The sequence below is a fragment of the Lithobates pipiens genome, unplaced genomic scaffold (genome assembly GCF_037356315.1).
Source record: "Lithobates pipiens isolate NorthernLeopardFrog02 unplaced genomic scaffold, aLitPip1_a1.2 Scaffold_22, whole genome shotgun sequence".
In the NCBI taxonomy this organism is placed as follows: Eukaryota; Metazoa; Chordata; class Amphibia; order Anura; family Ranidae; genus Lithobates; species Lithobates pipiens.
In genome coordinates, this window is record NW_027507784.1 from 273436780 (window position 1) to 273456965 (window position 20186).

Genomic DNA, 20186 nt, shown 5'->3' on the forward strand with positions numbered 1-20186 from the left:
TTGAGAAAAGTTCTTTCATTGATTACACTGCCTGTAACATGATCTGTGAATGGGGGAGAGTCTGATCAGTCACAGATCGTATTACAGGCAGTTTAATCAATGAAATAATCGTTCTTAATGGATGAGAGGGTAGGAGAGAGTGTGTCCCTGTCGGATCATGTTCATAGTAGCTGAACCTGGAGCTGTTAACCCCTTTAGGCCTTAACTTTAGGCCTGGGCCCCACCCCCCGGGCCTGACCACCAACATTCCCTGGGGTCTGCACACTGGCCATCTCACTGAATCCACCTACTGGCCATCCCACTGAAACCACGCACTGGCCATCCCCTGGATCCACCCACTGAATCCACCCACTGACACCACCCACTGGCCATCCCCTGGATCCACCCACTGAATCCACCCACTGGCCATCCCACTGAATCCACCCACTGGCCATCCCATGGATCCACCCACTAAATCCACCCACTGGCCATCCCACTGAATCCACCCACTGGCCATCCCACTGAAACCGCTCACAGGCCATCCCACCAAGTCCTTCCACAGCACTGGAAGTTCAGCAGCAGGAAGAGGACAGGGCAGCCTTGCAGTGAAGATTTCTATAGAATCCAGAAGATTGCATATTGTGGGACGTACTCCTTTACAGGAAAGTACTGTAACTAAAGATCCATAGAAAAAAAATAGCTAAACTTCAGCTTAAAAGAACCATTACTGCTTTGCTAGGGCTAGTAGTTTACAGAGAGGTCTATTTATTCTTCTTCTCTGTGGGTTTCACACACTTCTATATGGTTATTACCTTGGCTAATATTAAACTTTGTTTAGTGCCACCACTTAAACTGTCCAGCTTTCGTACTTGGAGCATTTGCTAATCTTTAGAATTCCATTAAGATTTTTCAAGCAAATACATTGAATTTGAATCCGAGTCTTCTGATTCAGCTTTTCAGTTTTTTTTTATTGGATTCTTGGTTATGTATTCCAGTTCAAGCTTTACTATTAATGGAAGCTTTTTGAATGTTGCTAGACAGGTTCTCCTGAGCAATCTTAACAGCATTGCAGTCTGCAGTGTGCTGAATAGCCAGAGTAGGATTATGTAAAGGTTAGCTTGTCACTTAAAAGCTGAACAAAGTGTCCTGTTTAGTGGAGAAACCTTATCATTTATGGAGCCGGAAGAATTAATGTCGGCAGTGCTTGAAGTGCTTGCAGTGTCAGAGATTATAGCTACTGTACACAGATTACATGACAGCTTCTATTCAAAAGTAAACTATACTAAAACAAGAAAATAATGTTCCATTTTTTATTCTGGCGTTCACCTGAAGCTGGCTGCCCCGATCACTTTTTCCCTTTGTCTGTTTGTGTTCTAATTTTTTGGATTGGATGTGAATCCAAGCGTTCATACAAGGCAAATAGCAACTTACAGCTAGCGATAGGAATTCATATTTCAGTAGTAATATGATGTAAATTCTAAGAACTCTAATTGGTTGCTCTGGGTAACCACAATCTACATTTTAATTTGGCCTTTGCAGCTTCTGCGATAAGTGTTCCCAGGGTTATAGCAATGGACTCTTAAAGTGGTATTAAGCCCAAAACCAAAAATGTAATATATTGCAACTTACCAATCATTAGATGTGGTGGCTTTTTTTTTAGGCTTTTTTTCCTCTCTTTTCACCTGGTGATCTGGCCAGTAACCCACCTCCTGTATTGGAGTGTCCCCAATCTGGTTGAATGAGCACAGGGGCACCTTTGACAGCCTGGGGGAGGGAAGTGTTAGATGCATTTGCAGCTTTAAGTACACTAACACAGTGAAGCCAAACTCCAGCTCATACTTTATAAGCAGATACAAAAGTTTTTTTTTTCTTTTGAGATAAATATTTTCCATATATAAATACAAGTTATAATCATTGTAAGCAAACCTGCCGGATGTAAATAGTTTCTTTCAGCCCTCTAATTGCTACATCTTCATGGCAGCTTGTTCTCCTAAAAAACATCAGCTTTACAGGCAGGATCACTAGGAAGTCTGAAGGATTCACTATTATTTTTAGTATCCACCCTGGATATGGGATAAGGAATGACTAGTTCCAGAGTAGAATAACTTGAACACAAACCCTGTGTGGAGGAAAGACAACCAGAGTCTAAAAACCACATGGGTGGCAGCATCTGAGCTGTTGGTAGGCACTTGGGGCACTGCCCAGGTGCCCCCTGTCATCCCTCCAGCATCATTAGACACTCCAGAAACCAGCAGATCCTCTGCAGCAACGCTACCCCCCCCCCCCCCCCCCCCAGCACCAAGCATCAACCATGGACATGGGGATACATGTTTTACAATGATAACCATTCATATATGTGCGACTTAATGTCACAGTGCCTTTAAAGTAATGCATGCTCTACTTTGGTCATCAAATTTGGGGGCCATAGACTTCAATGTTAACCCTCAAAAGCTGCATTAAATCTGAATGTTTTACGTGCAACAGAGAGACAAGAAGTCACATCCAAGTCGCAGCCGTCCAAAGTTGCATCAAAGTTGCAATCCAAAGTCAGTATAAATGGACCTTAATCAAAACCTTTAATGCATGGCCACTATTAGAATGTCCTGTAGTCAATATATTAGCCTTACAGCTAGTATGTTGTAAAGCTTTGGCAGTCTCCATACTTTCTCAGTGTATGCTTCCTTTAAAGGAGCTTTTTTTTATTAGAAGTACCATTAAAGGTGACCTCCATCTTTTGTTAGACTTTACATAGTTGGTTTGGGCCAGCTTGGTCTAAACAAACTATGTCCCTCACTAACCTATGAGGCCCCTGGATGTGCTGTATAAACTGTATGTAGATGTGGCTTCGTAAAACATACTGGACTGTGTTCTGGGTTTGAGCCGAGACTTTCTGTCCCATACCCGGAACACAGTAGAGTCTAGCACGGCGGTGCTCAGCCATTCAGAGGAAATTATGTATTCTATCAATGAATACAAAGCTTCCTTTTTTAAATGGCGCATATCCTCCTATTACATATGCAGCAGTTGAAGGGCCTCTCCACCAAAACTGCTGGCCCTTATCTCCCTCCTTCCTTCCGTATGTAGGATGGGTTGAATATCACAATAGTGTGCCCCATAACAGTTATTAGGGACCATTCAAACTGCAAGCATGCTCTCCCTTCTTCAACTGAGCTGAGTAGCTACAGCTCCAGACTGTTCAAACTGTACGCCTACCCAGTTTGCTTTCCTTCTCTAGCTGAACATGCTGAGCTAGAATTCTTAACAGAATAATAATAATAATAATAATAATAATAATCATAAAAAGAAAACAGTAAACCCAGGATTTCACAGGTAATTTTCTCCAAAACGAAAAATCTCTTAGCCCTTGTACACACGGTCGGACATTCCGACGGAAAAGGTCCAATCGGACCGCGTTGTCGGATGATCCGACCGTGTGTGGGCTCTATCTGACTTTTTCCATTGGAATTTCCGACCAACAAAGTTTGAGAGCGAGATATAAAATTTTCCGACAACATGATCCGATCGGACAAAGTCCGATCGTTTGTCGAGAATTCCGATCGGACAAAGTGCCACGCATGCTCAGATCAAATTCCTAGACCAAAGCTATTGGCTACTAGCCTGAATGTAGTCCCGTCATAACTAAAAAATGTCATCACGTTACTAACGATCGGATTTTCCGACAACTTTGTCCGACCGTGTGTATTCCACACCAGTTTCGGACAAAATCCGCTGGAAAAAATCAGATGGATTTTGTTGTCGGAATGTCCGACCGTGTGTACAAGGGCTTAGAGTATAACCACTTGCTTACTGGGCACTTAAACCCCCCTCCCCTTTTTTTGTTTTGATCATGTGATCAGCTGTCATTGGCTGACAGCTGATCACATGGTAATGGGTCGAGACCGTCCCCTTACTCGGATCTTAGTGACTCGGTGATCACAGCGCGCACCACGCATGCCCTGCAGGGTGCGCACAGGGAGCGTGCACAGGGGAGGCCATCATATAATGGCCTCCCACATCCGCGCTGTGGCCCTCATTCAGCCATAGCGCGGATGTCAGGTGGTTAAACTCCTGTGTTTGTGCTACTACAGAGGATTGCTGGCTAGTTGTTAAGTGGTAACCTCATGACCTTCACCCCATGGGGTATACATGGAGTGTACAGCTTGTATAACAGTGTAAATTTGCTGCCCCCTCAAAATAACTCAACACACAGCCAATCAGAGGAAGCTTTGTATTCATTGATAGAATACATTGCTTTTCCTGAATGGCTGAGTGCTGTTGTGATGGATTCTATTATGTTTTGGGTATGAGACTGGAAGTCTTGGCTCGAACCCAGAACACAGTGCGGTATGCTGTATGTAGCCTCAGCTACATACAGTTTATAACGCACATCTAACAGCTTCACATGCTAGTGAGGGACATAGTTCGTTTGGACCAAGTTGACCCAAATGAACTATGAAAAGTCTAACAAAAGATGGAGTTCAGCTTTAAATGTAAAATAATTTAAGATTTTGGCCAAAGCAGTTCCCATTTCTTGGAAAATATTAGCAGCTCGCTGACCGATTCTACTGATTGCCTGGAAAACACTTTACGTGGGAGTGCTGGTATGTCTTTATCACAGGCTAGTGTTTTCTAGATAACAATAGCAAAATGTAATAGAGGGCCAGCTTGTCACACAGAAGTTGAACAAAGTGTCCCGTAAAGAGGTGAACCTTGATCATTTTGGAAACTGGAAGATTTCATGTCAGAGGTGTGGAAGTGTCAAGTTGTCACCTACATGTCAAAGATGTTGCTGCATGTACATTTTATCCAGGTGACTTTTATGTCTTGCCTTTCTAACATGATAAATCAGCAGTACCATAAGCTGTTCCTGTCCATCAAATGCAGGCAGGAGAAAAAGCATCCTGGCTCTCCCGCCGTCACTGCAGATGTTTCATAATTCAGCAACTTTCAAATATTTATATCACGTTGTCTTCAAAGTAAAACCAAACCAGGCAAGGCCAAAATGTTACTACAGAGTAACTTATTGTTGCTTTTGGCTGAATAGTGTGATAAAGTAAGGAAAACATTCCTAGGAAATACCAATAACTACAAATTAGCAGTATTTTTTAACTTTTTTTTTTTTAAGATAAAAAAAAAAAAAAAAAAAAACACTATTAAAAAATAAAATAAAAAAAAGAATACTATGTAGTAATATAAAAAATGCAACAGAACAAAGTTGTAACTATCTTTCAACAAAATATGCCCTAAAATTGTAAAGATGTTATATTTAAAGTAATAGGGAAAATTATTGCTTACAAAATTAGGGAGATTTTGCTGCAATTTTTACCCATGATTGGTCATGGAATTCTGCAATCAGTCAGTTCATTCTCTTCCTCATTTTCTTCTGTAGCGATTGCTAATGAATTGCCCATTTCTGCAATCAGATGAGAAACAACTATGTCATTATGTGATCAAAACAGTAGGGGTGAGCGATTGATCTGGCAACTAGTACTAATCAATTTTCAGATGAATGATTTGCATAACTTAAAGTTTGGTTGATTTACTAAGGATAGGTTGACAGTGTTGCAGTTCATTAATGCATGCACATTGATGCACGTTCTTCTGCGTGTTAATGTGCATTGCGTTACAGTTGTTGTAAACCTCAGACATGAAATATGAAAAAAGCACATCTTTCTATACTGTGTACATGTCTCTCTGCACAGCTCTGAGCGTAATTTCTGTCTGCTGCCGTGTTCTTCTGTTGTCAGCTTAAAGGGTAACTCCACTTTCGTGGGGAAAAAAAATAGCAAATAAATAAAAAATAATATAGCATATACAACTAGGACACAAGTCATAATGTGATTGAATGTTATTAAAAATAACCTTTCTTTTTCAATCTGTAATTTCCTGAAAATGCAATGCATTATGGCTACCTGGCATTGTTCTGTACACAGAATGTTTACAGAACGCCCCCAGAAACATCATTTTCTGTTTGTGTGATTGACTCACCAATTTTCCCAGAAGTCTGCACTAAGATACAAGTCAGATTTGAGGCATCCCCTGCAACAAAAAATTCATTTTTGGTGAGATACTACCAATAGGAACATGCCTAAAGGGATGCAGGCCCAGCAGCTTTCCTAATTAGTGCCCTGAAGCTGCTGCAACGGATTGAAAATTACGAAAACACTCCCGTTAGACTTACTTTCCCACATGGATACAGAGAAACACACAGGGATTTCTTGGGAATAATAAAAGGTAGGAAAGTTTGTTAAAATCATTGTAATGCACAAAGATCACACAGGGGGTGGGGGTTCTCAACAAAAGTGGAGTTACTCTTTAAGTCACTTCTGGCAGCTTTTCCCCAACACCAAGAGTTAAAAAGAAGACAGGGGAGGGAGCTGCAGCACTCAGCCCGTGACTCATAGGCAGTTGTGCTTGTTCTCCAAACTGTGTAGTTTTGCTTGCACATGATTGGACAATGGAAGCACAGCTCCACCTGAAGTGAAGTGAAAATTCCCTTAAAAAATTAACAAGTTCAAATGCTTTTGTAAATCAAGCTTGGTAACTCTAAAGCCCAAGATTTTTTTTTTTGGATAGAGTGTGGAAGGGTCAACAACTCTGTCACTATGTATCTTTGTTGGGAACATCCACTTTTTCTAATTGTCCTGGTGACCATTGTGAGGGAAAATCTTACATTTTAAGTTTTCAATTGAGCAGGACAAGAGGGAAAATCTTCCAATGGTGACAACAGTTGGTCATAGTCAGAATTTTTCTTCTTCCAAACACACAGAGTCCCCCTCCTCAAGGCACATGTACAGTCATGCCAATGAACATCTAAATGATTCAGAGAAGGATTGAGAGAAAGTGCTGCGGTCAGATGAGACCAAAAGTGAGTATTTTTTTTTTTTAGCATTGACTTGACTCGCTGTGTTTGGAGGAAGAAAAATGTTGACTATGACCATAAGAACACAATCCCTACAGTCCAGCACGAAGGTGGAAATATGATGCTTTGGCGCTGTTTCTCTGCTAAAGGTACAGGTTGACTTTGCTGTATTGAGGAGCCAATAGATGGGGCCGTGTATTGTAAAATCTTGGATAAGAACCTTCTTCCCTCAGCCAGACCACTGCAGATGGGTAGTGGATGGGTCTTCCAGCATGATAATGACCCAAAACATACCACCAAAGCAACAAAGAAGTGGCTCAAGCAGAAACACATTAAGGTCATGGAGTGGCCTAACCAGTCTCCAGGCCTTAATCCTATAGAAAATTTAATGGAAGGAGCTGAAACTTTGAGTTGCCAAGAGACAGCGAAAAAATCTTAATGATTTACAAAAGATCTGTAAAGAAGAGTGGACCAAAATCTCTTCTAAGATGTGTGCAAACTTGGTCACCATCTACAAGAAACGTCTTACCTCTTTGCATGCCAACAAGGTGGTTTCTCCACCAAGTACTAAGTCATGTTTTGCTTGGGGATCACATACTTATTTTACTCACTGAACTGCAACTTAATTTATAGAATTTGTTTTATTTGCTTATTCTGGATTTTTGGTTGATATTCTGTCTTGATCATTTAGAATACACCTATGATACAAATTATAGACCCTCCATTTCTTTGTAAGTGGGCAAACTTACCCACTTACAAGGGATCAGATAATTATTTTCCCCACTGTATGGTGGCTGCATTATTTTTCTTTTTTAGGCTTTTTGTTTTTTTCATATATTTTTACCTGGTGATTCAAACTCACTGTATTTATGAAGGAACAGTGATGGTGTACTAGGCTGCTCGCTCCTGATTTTAACTATAGAACACTTCTCCCTCTGATTATCGTCGACAACCTAAGAAGGGGGTGTTCTGTAGTTCACAGTGGGGGACTGGGGACAGCTGATAGTACTTGAAATGTGTGTCCTCATTTCATTTTTGACTTTATCAACTGGTATTTTTATGTACTTGTGGCATTTTTAAAATGACAAAACATGGTGCAAATGTGCATACATCGCAGAAATATATTGAATGTTTTTTCATTTTGCCCTAATGTACAAATGAAGTATGTAACATATATAAAAACGTAGCACTCAAGTGGAAACACAGATGCTGATTTGGATTAAATTTAGCTAGAAAAGATGATAAACTATAAGTTATTCTGCCAAGAGTCTGTTGGACTTGTGGGGTTGATTTACTAAAACTGGACAGTGCAAAATCTGGTGCAGCTGTGCATGGTAGCCAATCAGCTTCTAATGCCGCATACACACGATCAAACTTTTCGACGGACTAAGTCTGACGGTCTTCCCGATGGACTTTTGACAGAGTTCCGATAGACTTTCCAAACAAACGGACTTGGCCACACATAAGCACACCAAAGTCCGACGGATTTGAACGTGATGACGTACGACCAGACTAAAATAAGGAAGTTCATAGCCAGTAGCCAATAGCTGCCCTAGCGTTGGTTTTTGTCCGATGGACTATCGTACAGACAAACTGATTTTTCAACTGGACTCGAGTCCGTCGGAAAGATTTGAAACATGTTTTATTTCTAGGTCTGTCGGACTATGGGGGAAAAAAAGTCAGCTGGAGCCCATACACGATCGAATTGTCTGACGGATTCCGGTCCGCCGGACCTAGTCTGCCGGAAAGTCCGATCGTGTGTATGCAGCATAACTTCAACTTGTTCAATTAAGCTTTGAAAAAAGACCTGGAAGCTGATTGGTTTCTGTGCAGAGCTGCACCAGTTTTTGCACTCTCCCGTTTTAGCAAATCAACTAATGTGTGTCCAAATACCTTTATGTTAGCCCAGAGACTGAAAGCCAGTTATTTAATACTCAAAATCCTAACACAAAATGACTTCTACCTGTCAGGATACATGTCCAGGAAGCTGCACTCCATATTGCATAATTAAAACTGCCAGATATAATTAACCATTGAAGCTTTAGTTATTACAGTTATGACTTCACCTTCATTAGTGGTCCCACTTCTTGTTTAACTCCATAATAGACGACTGAGCATACAAAACTGTCCAGTATTAGGTTTCCCTAATTTGATTTAACATCACATTTACAATAATGGAATTCTATCAACAGTTTTAATTCAGCGGGGATAGAGAATGTGAAGCGCACATTAAAATTGTTGGTAGTACATTGACATATGAATAATTAATGTTACTGAAATCTAAAATTAAGACACAAAAGCTTTGTTAATGATTTCACTAATGGAAGGAAATGCAAGTTTTATTGTATCAGCACTATCTGACGTGTGGGTGAATTTAACTCTTAGGAGCTAGGAGCTAATTAACTAAGTCTTGGTCAACAGGGTATTATTTTTTTAGAACCTAGTTGTGGTACATGAGTATGTGTCTTTGTGCCATTCACAACTCCAAATCTTAACGGAGCAATTGGTATCTGAATACTTATTCAATAAAGCAATGCTGATTAGATTGTGATATGCAAAATGTAGTAACCAACGTCAACCAACCGATTTCAAGTTTTGTAATTATAATTTACACTCAGTAAATTTTAGTTGGAAATTGTAAGTATTTCTTATTGTTCATGCATAACATTTGGAAGATGCATTTACAGAACAATGTTAACCAATACCTTGTTCAATTGTACAACACTGATACATAGTTTCTGTGGTTTCCACAAGAGTAAAGTAACTGCCTTGCATGGGTTTCCATGGGGTCCAATATTTTGTAGGCTTTCCAGACAGGTACAGGTAGCAGTAACTGTACTACTACCTTCTCAAGGGTAATGGGAACAGAAAGGAAGCAAATGGGAGAAATAATGGAAGAATGAACATGTCTAGAAGGGTTAGAGAGAACAGCGGTCAAGGGAAGATGGACAGGTTTAGTGTAAATGCTGTAAGGCTGGTTTGAGATACTTTTCGCCTAAATTTCACTTTCCATTCCCAGGCCTTTGCAATAGTTCTTCTTGCTGGTATGAATTATACATAAATCATTTGAACCGAGGGGTGGTGGAAGCATCTGGTCTCTGATTGAGTAATGCTTCAAATAGCTTTTTCTGGGATTGTCAAAACAGCCAACTCATCCAAATCTTCAATATTAGTGCTGCAGTGTTACTGGAAGTGACGTGGTTGGAGATTTTGTAGAGTTGGAGCTTTCAGTCAGAACACCGGCGCTGTGAATGGCCGGAGCCGGAATGACGTCACTGACCTCATGGGCGTGGGAGCCTCCGTTTTCGGCATGGGCTCTGAAGGTTCAGCACTGTAAGCTGGACCTTCAGAGTGCATGCGCTGATGATGTCATTGGCTGCATGCACTCTGAATATCTCCTAAACTGTGCAAGTTTAGAAGATATTCTCACAGAACCTACAGGTAAGCCTTACTATAGGCTTACCTGTAGGTACAAATGGTTTAACAGAGTTTACAACCACTTTAAATTGGTTGTAAACCCACTTTGAAACCCCCCCCCCAAAAAAACTAACACCTGCAAGACAAAGGCATAATGAGCTAGTATGCATAGCATACTACTTCATTATGTAATACTCACCTGAGATCAAAGCCCTCGCTGCGGGCGACATCACTCCCGGGGGTCACTTCTGGGTATCGTGGCTCTGGTGCTGTGATTGGCTGGACCCGCGATGATGTCACTCCTGCGCATGTGCGTGGGAGCCACCGGTAACAGCACACTCACTGAAGCAACCGGCACGTACATGCCATTGCTTCAGTTTGCTTCAGGGAACATGTGCCAATGATGTCAGCACATGCAAATACAGGGAATATCTCCTAAACCATGCAGGTCTAGGAGATATCCTGGGTAGCTACAGGTAAGCCTTATTATAGGCTTACCTTTAGAAAAAAGTGGTCTTTAAGGGTTTACAACCACTTTAGCGATCAAAACTGGACAGCAACATACTGTAGCTGCAAATAACAATAACAAATGAATATTCAAAATCTAAACCATCTCTTCTGTATCTCCATATATCCATATTTTTTCATTTAGCTTTCTTATTTATACCAGTGATAGATTTACTATTTAGTATTTCTTTTAAAACGTCATGGTACAGACTGATTGCTTTTTTTTTTTTTCATTTTCAGTCTGTTGCTTTAAGCTGGGTATAAACGTGCAGTTTTTGACATATCCCTGCATCAGCACAACGATGCAAGGATCTCTCCTGCTGCGCTATTGAATTCTAACGGGGGGGGGGGGGGACTTCCCCTGCCAGAATACATTAATCAGCTCTCACAGTCATTGGCTGCAAGTGCTTATCCAGTGCCATTAAACGGACCGGCTTCTGTTGAATAGACAGTGGTACACATGTACAGAAAGTCGCCTGGTTCCTGCTGAACCGGCCAACTTTCTGTACAGGTGTACTGAGCTTTATAGTTGACACTATGGGACAGCTAAGGCTCCATGCACACTGGAGCTCATAAACTGCAGTTTATTGGAGTTTGGGCGTTTTTTTTAAAAGCCCATAAACTCCACTCTATGTTAGCCTATGTGTCCATGCACACATGGACGTTTTTCAGCTTTAATGAGCAGTGGAGTTTATGGGCTTTTTTCTGAACGCCAGAAATTCGCGTTCAAAGTGCCGTTTTTCACCGCCAAAAAACGTCAAACACTGATAAACGCTCATAAACGTTCATAAACGCGCGTTAATTAGTGTTCAGCATTCTATTTTTTCAATGCATTGTGGGAGTTTGGAATGTACTGTGGGATTTTTGGAGTGTCCTATGTGTATTTTTATTGAAAACGCCCATAAACGCTAACGCTAATAAACGCTAATAAACGCTCATAAACGCTAGTACAAAACGCTGTTAAAAGCAAGTTTTTCAACCAGCGTTTTCTGCCAGCAATCTGGAGTCCAGAAAAAGCTTTTTTGAGCTTCAGTGTGCATGGAGCCTAAGGAGACAGCTCAGCAGACAAAGACTGGTTTGAGGCTTCATTAAAAACGCAGACTAAGGCCAGGCCATAGATGGTTCAAACCGTTAATCGGCAGGCCGAATGTACCAAGTTGATTGATCGATCAACTTGGGTACAACAACCCATTCGGATTCTCTTGTGATTATCGTTAGTGGCTACTATAGCTGCTAGCGAAAATAACTGTTCTCTCCCGGCAGGGATGGCTTCCCCCCCGCTGGGAGAAGACAATTGCTGATTGCCCTGTCAACACCATCTGTGTTGATGGGGGAATTGTGCAAATTTCTTTCCTGCAACTCATGGTTGCAGAAAAGAAATTTGCACCATGTATGACCTGCCTAAGCCAACTGATAAGGGATAAGTCACCCCTATGATAACTAATTGAGTAAACAAGTTTGATTCAGTACAACTGAGGGTGAACCGATGCTAAAATTTCAGGGCACCTACTGTTGACTTGAAGGAAGATTACTTTTAATAAATGTATAATATTTTAGATTTACCGGTACTTGATTTAAAAGAAATAAAAAAAAAAAAAAGATTTCAAATTATTAATTTTTTTCACTGATCATAAAAAACAGAAACATATACAAATCCTCATATTCTAACTATAACAATTGAGTAGGTGAGTGTCTTGTGTCTATATCACAAGTCTTAGTTGTCTCTAGTGGTTGCTGCAGTGTTGTTGGCCTGAGGGTCAAACATTATCGAGTTCAGTCAACTGGGATGCCAGAAAATAAGCAGGATCATTGAGGTACGACCGTCACGCTGCACTAACATATCCCGGTTACGTTTTTCAACAAGATCTCTTAAATGGCCTTCATTTTCTAATTATTTCTCTGGCTCCTTTGGGGAAATTCTCGAGATGTAATAGAAAACATAGGTCAATAAAAGCAGCAATCCACAAGAGATCAAACTATAATGAATGAGTAATTAAAGTAGGCAGCCTTACATAACATTGTGCTGAAAAATAGATACGCATTGCTTTTTTTTTTTTTTGCAGCGCTAGTTTACTTTTATTTTTTCATCTTTGAAATACTTGCTGTGTTTTTTTATTTTCTCTGTTATATTTAATTGGCTTCTTCGATCCTTTATTGCAGTTCTAAAGGAGACTTGATGAGAGCAATATGAAGCTTTCCGATGCTGATGCAGTTCTGGCTTCAACTTGACTTTACTTAGACACACTTCCTTAGTAACTTTAAATAAGTGAAAGGCAACTAGCAGATTCAGCAAGACGTCAGTAAAGGCAGCCTGTATATATCCCTCTACAGCTTTCCCTTATGTTTGCTGTATGTTGGGAGATGTTCTCCCACTTATCTAGCTGTGTGCTTTCTACCAGTGGCTAACTAACAATGGAAGAACGAGGATGACCGTCCTCAAATTTTTACCTTCAAAAGTCAGCTCCTATATTTCTGTCCTGATTAGTTTCCCTCAGAGTAGACCCAGAATTAAAACCAAGGACCTTAAACCGCAAAAGCATAACCGTTACCTGCAGGAAAAACAGATATGGTCAGCTGAGATTGCATTCAGATATCAACCTTCTCTGAACTCTGAAGACTCTGTATTGGGGGGGTCAGGTATCCGGTTAGGCTTGTGTCACAATATCAGTCCTGCTACTGGTGGCAACTCACCCACATCACAGAAAACTGTCAACTACATCTAAGCCCTTGTACACACGGTCGGACATTCCGACGGAAAATGTCCGATCGGACCGTGTTGTCGGATAATCTGGCCATGTGTGGGCTTCATCTGACTTTTTCCGTCAGAATGTCCGACCAACAAAGTTTGAGAGCTGGATATAAAATTTTCCGACAACATGATCTGATCAGACTTTGTCCGATCGTTTGTAGAGAATTCCGATCAGACAAAGTGCCATGCATGCTCAGATCAAATTCCTAGACCAAAGCTATTGGCTACTAGCCTGAACGTAGTCCCGTCGTTACTAAATAACGTCATCACGTTACGAAGATCAGATTTTCTGACAACTTTGACCGTGTGTATGCAACACCAGTTTCGGACAAAATCCGTCAGAAAAAATCTGATGGATTTTGTTGTCGGAATGTCCGACCGTGTGTACAAGGGCTTAGACATTCCTCCCTGGCCAACAGAACCAAAGAGGCTTTGCTTCCTTGCCAGTAACCAAATGCCTCTACATTTTCCCAGCGAGGCAGCAAAACAACAGAAATGGGTACATTATCTCCTTAGTGATCCTTTAGTATCAGTGGTGTGACAGAGCTCTAAAGGACCAGTAAGTAGGGAGGCTCATGAGGCAGGAGATGGTAAGACCAAACAGAACACCTATAGTATTTCTCTGGAATCCTGGATCTGTTGATCATCACTTCAGATAAACTTTCCCTGGTTTGCGGAGGATTTAATTATTGCTCATCTATATGATTAACCACTTGCCCACCAGGCTTTTTCTGGCACTTTTTGTTTGCAAGTTTAAAATACTTACAACACCCCAAACATCACCAGAGATCCTAGAGAATAAAATAGCAATCTTTGCAATTTTATATGTCACACTGTATTTGCAAAGCGATTTTGCAAACACAATTTTTTGGGAAATAAAATACACAATGAATTAAAAAAAATAAACCCGCAATATTTACCCAAATTTTTGGGTAAAATGTGAAAGGTGATGTTACGCCGAGTAAATAGTTACCTAACATGTCAAGCTTTAAAATTGCGCATGCTTGTGGAATGGCGACAAACTACGGTACTTAAATATCTCCATAGGAGACACTTTAAGCACCTTTACAGGTTACCTGTTTAGAGTTACAGAGGAGGTCTAGCACTAGAATAATTGCTCTCATCCTAACATTCGCGGCAATACCTCACATGTGAGGTGCGGACACCATTTATATATGCGCACCTGACTTATGTATGCGCTCGCTTCTGCACGCAAGCTTGGAGAGATGGGGCGCTTCATTTTTTTTTCTTATTTATTATACTTTTTCTTTTTCTTTTTTTGCACTGTCCCTTTCATTTTTTTTTTTTATCACTTTTATTCCTATTACAAGGAATGTAAACATCCCTTGTAATAGAAATAAGCATGACAGGTCCTCTGTATGGAGAGATCTGGGGTCTGGGGTCAAAAAGTCCCCAGATCTCTTCTTTACCTTTAAAAGCAAAACATAAAAGAAAAAATTAGATCTTTTGCTTTAAAAAGTAAAAAATGATTTACCGTATAACATGAACCAACGTATAACACGCACCCCAAGTTTAGGAGGAAATTTTAAGGAAAATTTTTTTAGGAGGAAAGTTTAAGGAAAAAAAAACTTACATTTAAATGCCCATCAATGCAGCCTGATCAGTGTCCATCTGCAGCCTTGTCCATCATTGCACCCTTGTTAGTGTCCATCTGCAGCCTTGTCCATCATTACACCCTTGTCAGTGTCATTTGCAGCCTTGTCCATCATTGCACCCTTGTCAGTGTCATTTGCAGCCTTGTCCATCATTGCACCTTTGTCAGTGTCAATTGCAGCTTTGTCATGCAGCCTTGTCCATCATTACACCCTTGTCAGTGTCATTTGCAGCCTTGTCAGTTTTTTCTTTGCAGCCTTTCCTTTTAAAAATGGCGCCGCTAAGATATAGAGCCGGATGTCCTGTGTATCTCGGCAGCGCTCGGCCGTTCTTTACAACAGAAAATACGGGAAACAAAAATTTTCAAAAAAGTTTGTCATATTATTTAAAAAAAAAGTGCTTATTAAATATCGTCAAAAGAAAGAGCTAGGTGTCCCATAAAATTTATTTGGGTAGAGTGATGCATGACTGAGTAATTGTCAGTCAAACTGTTACAGCACAAAAATGGACTGGTAATGAAAGGGTTAAAGAGAATTGAGATGGTTAAGGATATATTATTTACAATTGAGAAGAAATATTACTGAAATTTAAACCTACATAATGAAAAGTATCAGAATATATTATACAAAACTGATTTATTTTCTCATTTTATGCTTGCAAAGGTCAACAAACACTTTAAGAAGCTACTGACAGCAATAGTAAAGCATGTGCAGCAATACTGTCTGTGTAGACATGAGGATGGTGAAATACGATATTCTTTGAAGTGAATAGAGGGATAAAATGAATTTGCCCTGAAACTATGTAGCCAAACTGTATCACGTTGTCAAAAACATGCATCACAAGAATATCTAACTGAAGAATTCTACAAATGCTAGAACAACAAATTTAAAGATGTATTCCAGAGGAAGGATAAGAGAAAATTGAGTGCTGTCAGTGATATTTTTTTTATTTATTACAAAAAAGGTGTTGGCTATTTTAACCTTTCAAATTCATTCAACTTTTACTACAAGGTTTAACTGGGCTGATTTACAGTCTTGGAATCACTCTACAGCCTGGGGTCAGTTCAAGTGGAGGATATTAACCACTTGACCACTGGGCACTTAAACACCCTTCCTAACCAGACCAATTTTAAGTTTTCGGTGCTCTCACATTTTGAATGACAACTACTCAGTCATGCAACACTGTACCCGAATGAAATTGTTGTCCCTTTTTCACACAAATAGAGCTTTCTTTTGGTGGTATTTAATCACCGCTGGATTTTTTATTTTTTGCGCTATTAATCAAAAAAGACTGAAAAGTCGGTAAAAAAATATATAATTATTTGTTTCTTTTAAAATTTAAAATCTAAAATCAGAGTATTTGCAGAGAATTGGTGAGTATTAGCAGAGTATTGGCAGAGTATTGGCGAGTATTGGCAGATTATTGCAGAGTATTGCAGTGTTGCAGAATATTGGCAGAATATTGCAGTGTTGCAGAGTATTGGCAGAGTATTGCCGATTATTGGCACTGAGCAGCGCTGTGGGCACTTCACATCCAGCCCACAGCGCTGCTGCCATCTTCCCCCCTCTCCCCTCTCACTGTACTAATCGGTACAGAGAGGGGAGGGAGGAATCGGCGTAATTTGACGGAGCGATCACATGGTAAACGGCCGCTATCAGCGGCCGTTTACTGTGATCCGTGATGCGCCGGGTCCTCTGGATCTGGCGGTCACAGATGTTTCCGGTGCACGCCCCAGGGGGCGCACGGGAGCAAGATTCTGGGAGGACATCCATGGACACCTTTCCAGAATAAGCTGACCACGCTGTAGCCATCTTTCGGCTATGGCCCGGTCGGCATGTGGTTAAAGTATTTTAGCCTGTATTCAAGAACACAACAAAATATCATGGGAAGTCCATACTGTGAACAACTATCACTTATGAAATGCTCGTTGCATGTTTGTCATACAGATTCGTCTGACTCCTGGTTTGCATACTTGTTCCAGGCTAGCTTCCATGTTCTCACAAAACCAAAATTTCCCAGCACACTTACCAGCTAGCCTGGAAAAAGACCAAATTGACCCTGTCTATCAGTTCAAATCAGAGTTAGTTGCACAAATTTCCAAATATACAGTATGTGTAAGCTGCAGTGCCCACATCAAGGCTCCTCTGTATACTGCAGTCTTAATTCTATAGTTTTGAGAGTCTCCAAATTGGAACATACAGTATATAGGAATGGATAGATTAAGGGCAGGTTTGCCTGGAGGGGGCCCACTCCTCCTTAAAGGTGCAGGGACATGTTGGACGCTTAGCATGAGCACATTGGCAGCTGAAGACATCCAGCATGTCCCCGCACCAAAAACAGACAACCAGTTACGCAAACAGCTTCTGTGTTCTGGCAGACAGGGGCGCCCACCAGAGCGTCCGACAATTGCGCAGAAGCTCAGCTAATCTAGCCCTTCAGCTGCAGGAAGAAATGAAGAAAAAAATGGGAATCTGCTACAGTAGAAGGGCCTGTGCCTCCCTTTAATAACACTCATTGTAATGCCAGCCATATCCCTGTCTTTAACAGTGCCACAGCAACCTGATAACTGTGCACCTGAGAGGCATAGGTGTCAGCTTACTGTCACCTTGTTAAAATGACAGGAATATGGGTGTTTGGCTCACAGTTGTGGTACGGCCCCCTTGACTTGAATGGCTGAGATTCATAGTCAGTTCTGGTGCTGTATATTTGGGGGTAGGCAATAAACAAGGCACCCCTGCAGCCCCCCACCCCAAAGCACCTTGTCATCATGTTGATGAGGACAAGGGTCCCTTCTCGACAACCCTGGCCGTTGGTTGTCTGGGTTTGCGGACGGGGGGCTTATCCGAATCCGGGGAGCCCCCTTTTAAGAAGCATTGCTGACATTGAGGCCAGGTTCACACTAGTGCGGCTTGGTTCCCCGCTAATACCAGGGACTGTGTTTGGTATGAATCTTGAGGTGGAACTCCGCGCCAAATTTTTAATAAAAAAATGGCATGGGTTCCCCTCCAAGAGCATACCAGGCCCTTAGGTCTGCTATGGCTCTTAAGGGGAACCCCCTATGCCGAAAAAAACGGCATGGGGTCCCCCCAAAATCCATACCAACTTATCTGAGCAAGCAGCCTGGCCGATCAGGCAAGGAGGTGGGGTGAGCGAGCGCAACATGGGGGGGTGGGTGCTTTGGGGAAGGGGGCGCCCTGCGTGATCTGGGAGGTGGCTAGATTACAAATACTTTGTAAATTAGGATTGTTAACATAATTTCTGTGCATACAGTAGGTTTTCTGGTCATGTTATGCCAGCAATCTTCCTAATCATATAAGCCAGGTTCTCTAAATATTATACCAGCTTTTTATTTATAAACTGACTTTATTTTATATGCGTATGTTTACATTACCCATTTTATGATTATCGGTCCTAAAAGCTGAACTACAGGTAGATGAAAAAAAAGTTATTTAAAAAAATATTACTTTTGAAGCCAAAATTGGCACCAACCTCTTGGAAGTAATATGGGGCAATCAAGCTGTGCTGCAGTGCATATACTGTAAGCTGGCAAGGAAAAGCCTGGTAGCAGAGTGATTGTGCTGCTGCTGCAGCTGCTCCTTCACTGTACAGCCAGATGCTAGATTGGTCCCCTTAGACTCACTGAGATGATATGGATTCCCCTCTACGTGCCCATACAAAGGCACCCTGCTTAGCCTAACTAGCACCACCCAGTAGCCCATTCCTCAGGCCTTACGGCAATTGATCCCTATAGCAGCTTCACCTAGCACCTGTTCTTTTCCAAAGATGTTCCCATCTTGAAATTGGGAGAATGAAAATTTTACACAAAAGAATCCTTTTAACATTCTACTGAAACACAGTTAATTTACATATATACATCTTTCCAGTCATCCCAACGGTGACAACACAGACAGGGAACATGAGAGGTAAGAGCTGAGTCGGGGAACAGCTGTTACTTCTAGGGATTTGCCAGAGCCCTACCTCCCATGCCAAAGGGATGTGAATAGTCCCATTAGACCTGAACCTCTTCTTCATGACTTCCCTTCTAAGGGAATCCCTAGAATCTTGAGCCTCAAAGATTAAATTTTTGCCAGCCTTAGTACCTGCGCTGCTTCCAATAACCAAGTCTCCCAGGCAGACTCCCACCAGACTATTTTTTTACAGAGCCCTGTACCCAAGATGCCCGACATTGGCAGGGGCAAGGCTGACAATGCCTCACTACCTGTGGCACACCCCACTCACTACTCTAGGGACCTCAAATGGCTACCTAGGGACTTACACTGCTTACATTTTACTAAAGGGTTCCAAACCCACACTACGGTGATGTCTATGGGCTAGTTTGGGGAACTTTATTGGGCACTCCTGTGCTGCTACCCTACAGAGGCAAGGGAAAGGGTGAAAGGGTGAATGCAAAAACAAAGTAGTAGAAGGGAAGCAATACAATGGGGAAAGTTTTGTTTTATTCTGAGTGAAGATACCTTTTACCTACAGTATAGGAAAGTCGGGTCCCCAACCTGACTCTGCTGTCTAGTAGGACTGTGTTTAAATATACAGTGGAAACTTGGTTTATGAGTAACTCGGTTAACGAGCGTTTTGAAAGACGAGCACATTTTTTTTAAATTCAGACTCAGCTTGCAAGTGATGTCTCGCACAGCGAGCAGATTTCAAGCTAATGGGGCGTACAGTACCGCATTTGGCCAGAGGTGCAGGGGCGCCGGGGAGACTCAGAATGGTTCGATGCCGTTCAGAAATACTGGGAAACACTCGGAAATACTCCATTCCCAAGTGTTTCCTAGCCTTTCCAAGGCTTTCCGAGTTCAGCCAAGCTGTCCCCAAGTATTTGTGAGGCTCTCCGATGCCCCCCCCCCTCCTCTGGCCACATGTGGTATTACATGTAATAGAAGTCAATGCGGAACAAATTATCTTCATTTCCATTGACTTCTTTGGGGAAACTCGCTTTGATATGCGAGTGCTTTGAATTACAAGCATTCTCTTGGAACCGATTATGCTAAAAATCCAAGGTTCCACTGTAAATACTCTAGCAATAAAAGAAAAAGTTCC

The 20186-nt window shown here is 41.4% G+C and overlaps 1 protein-coding gene across 1 annotated transcript in view; it reads left to right on the forward strand.

Moving 5' to 3' along the window:
- FAM20C (FAM20C golgi associated secretory pathway kinase) overlaps window positions 1-20186 on the forward strand; it is a 262406-nt gene that overhangs the window by 58285 nt on the left and 183935 nt on the right. The gene's annotated exons all lie outside the window — the stretch shown is intronic.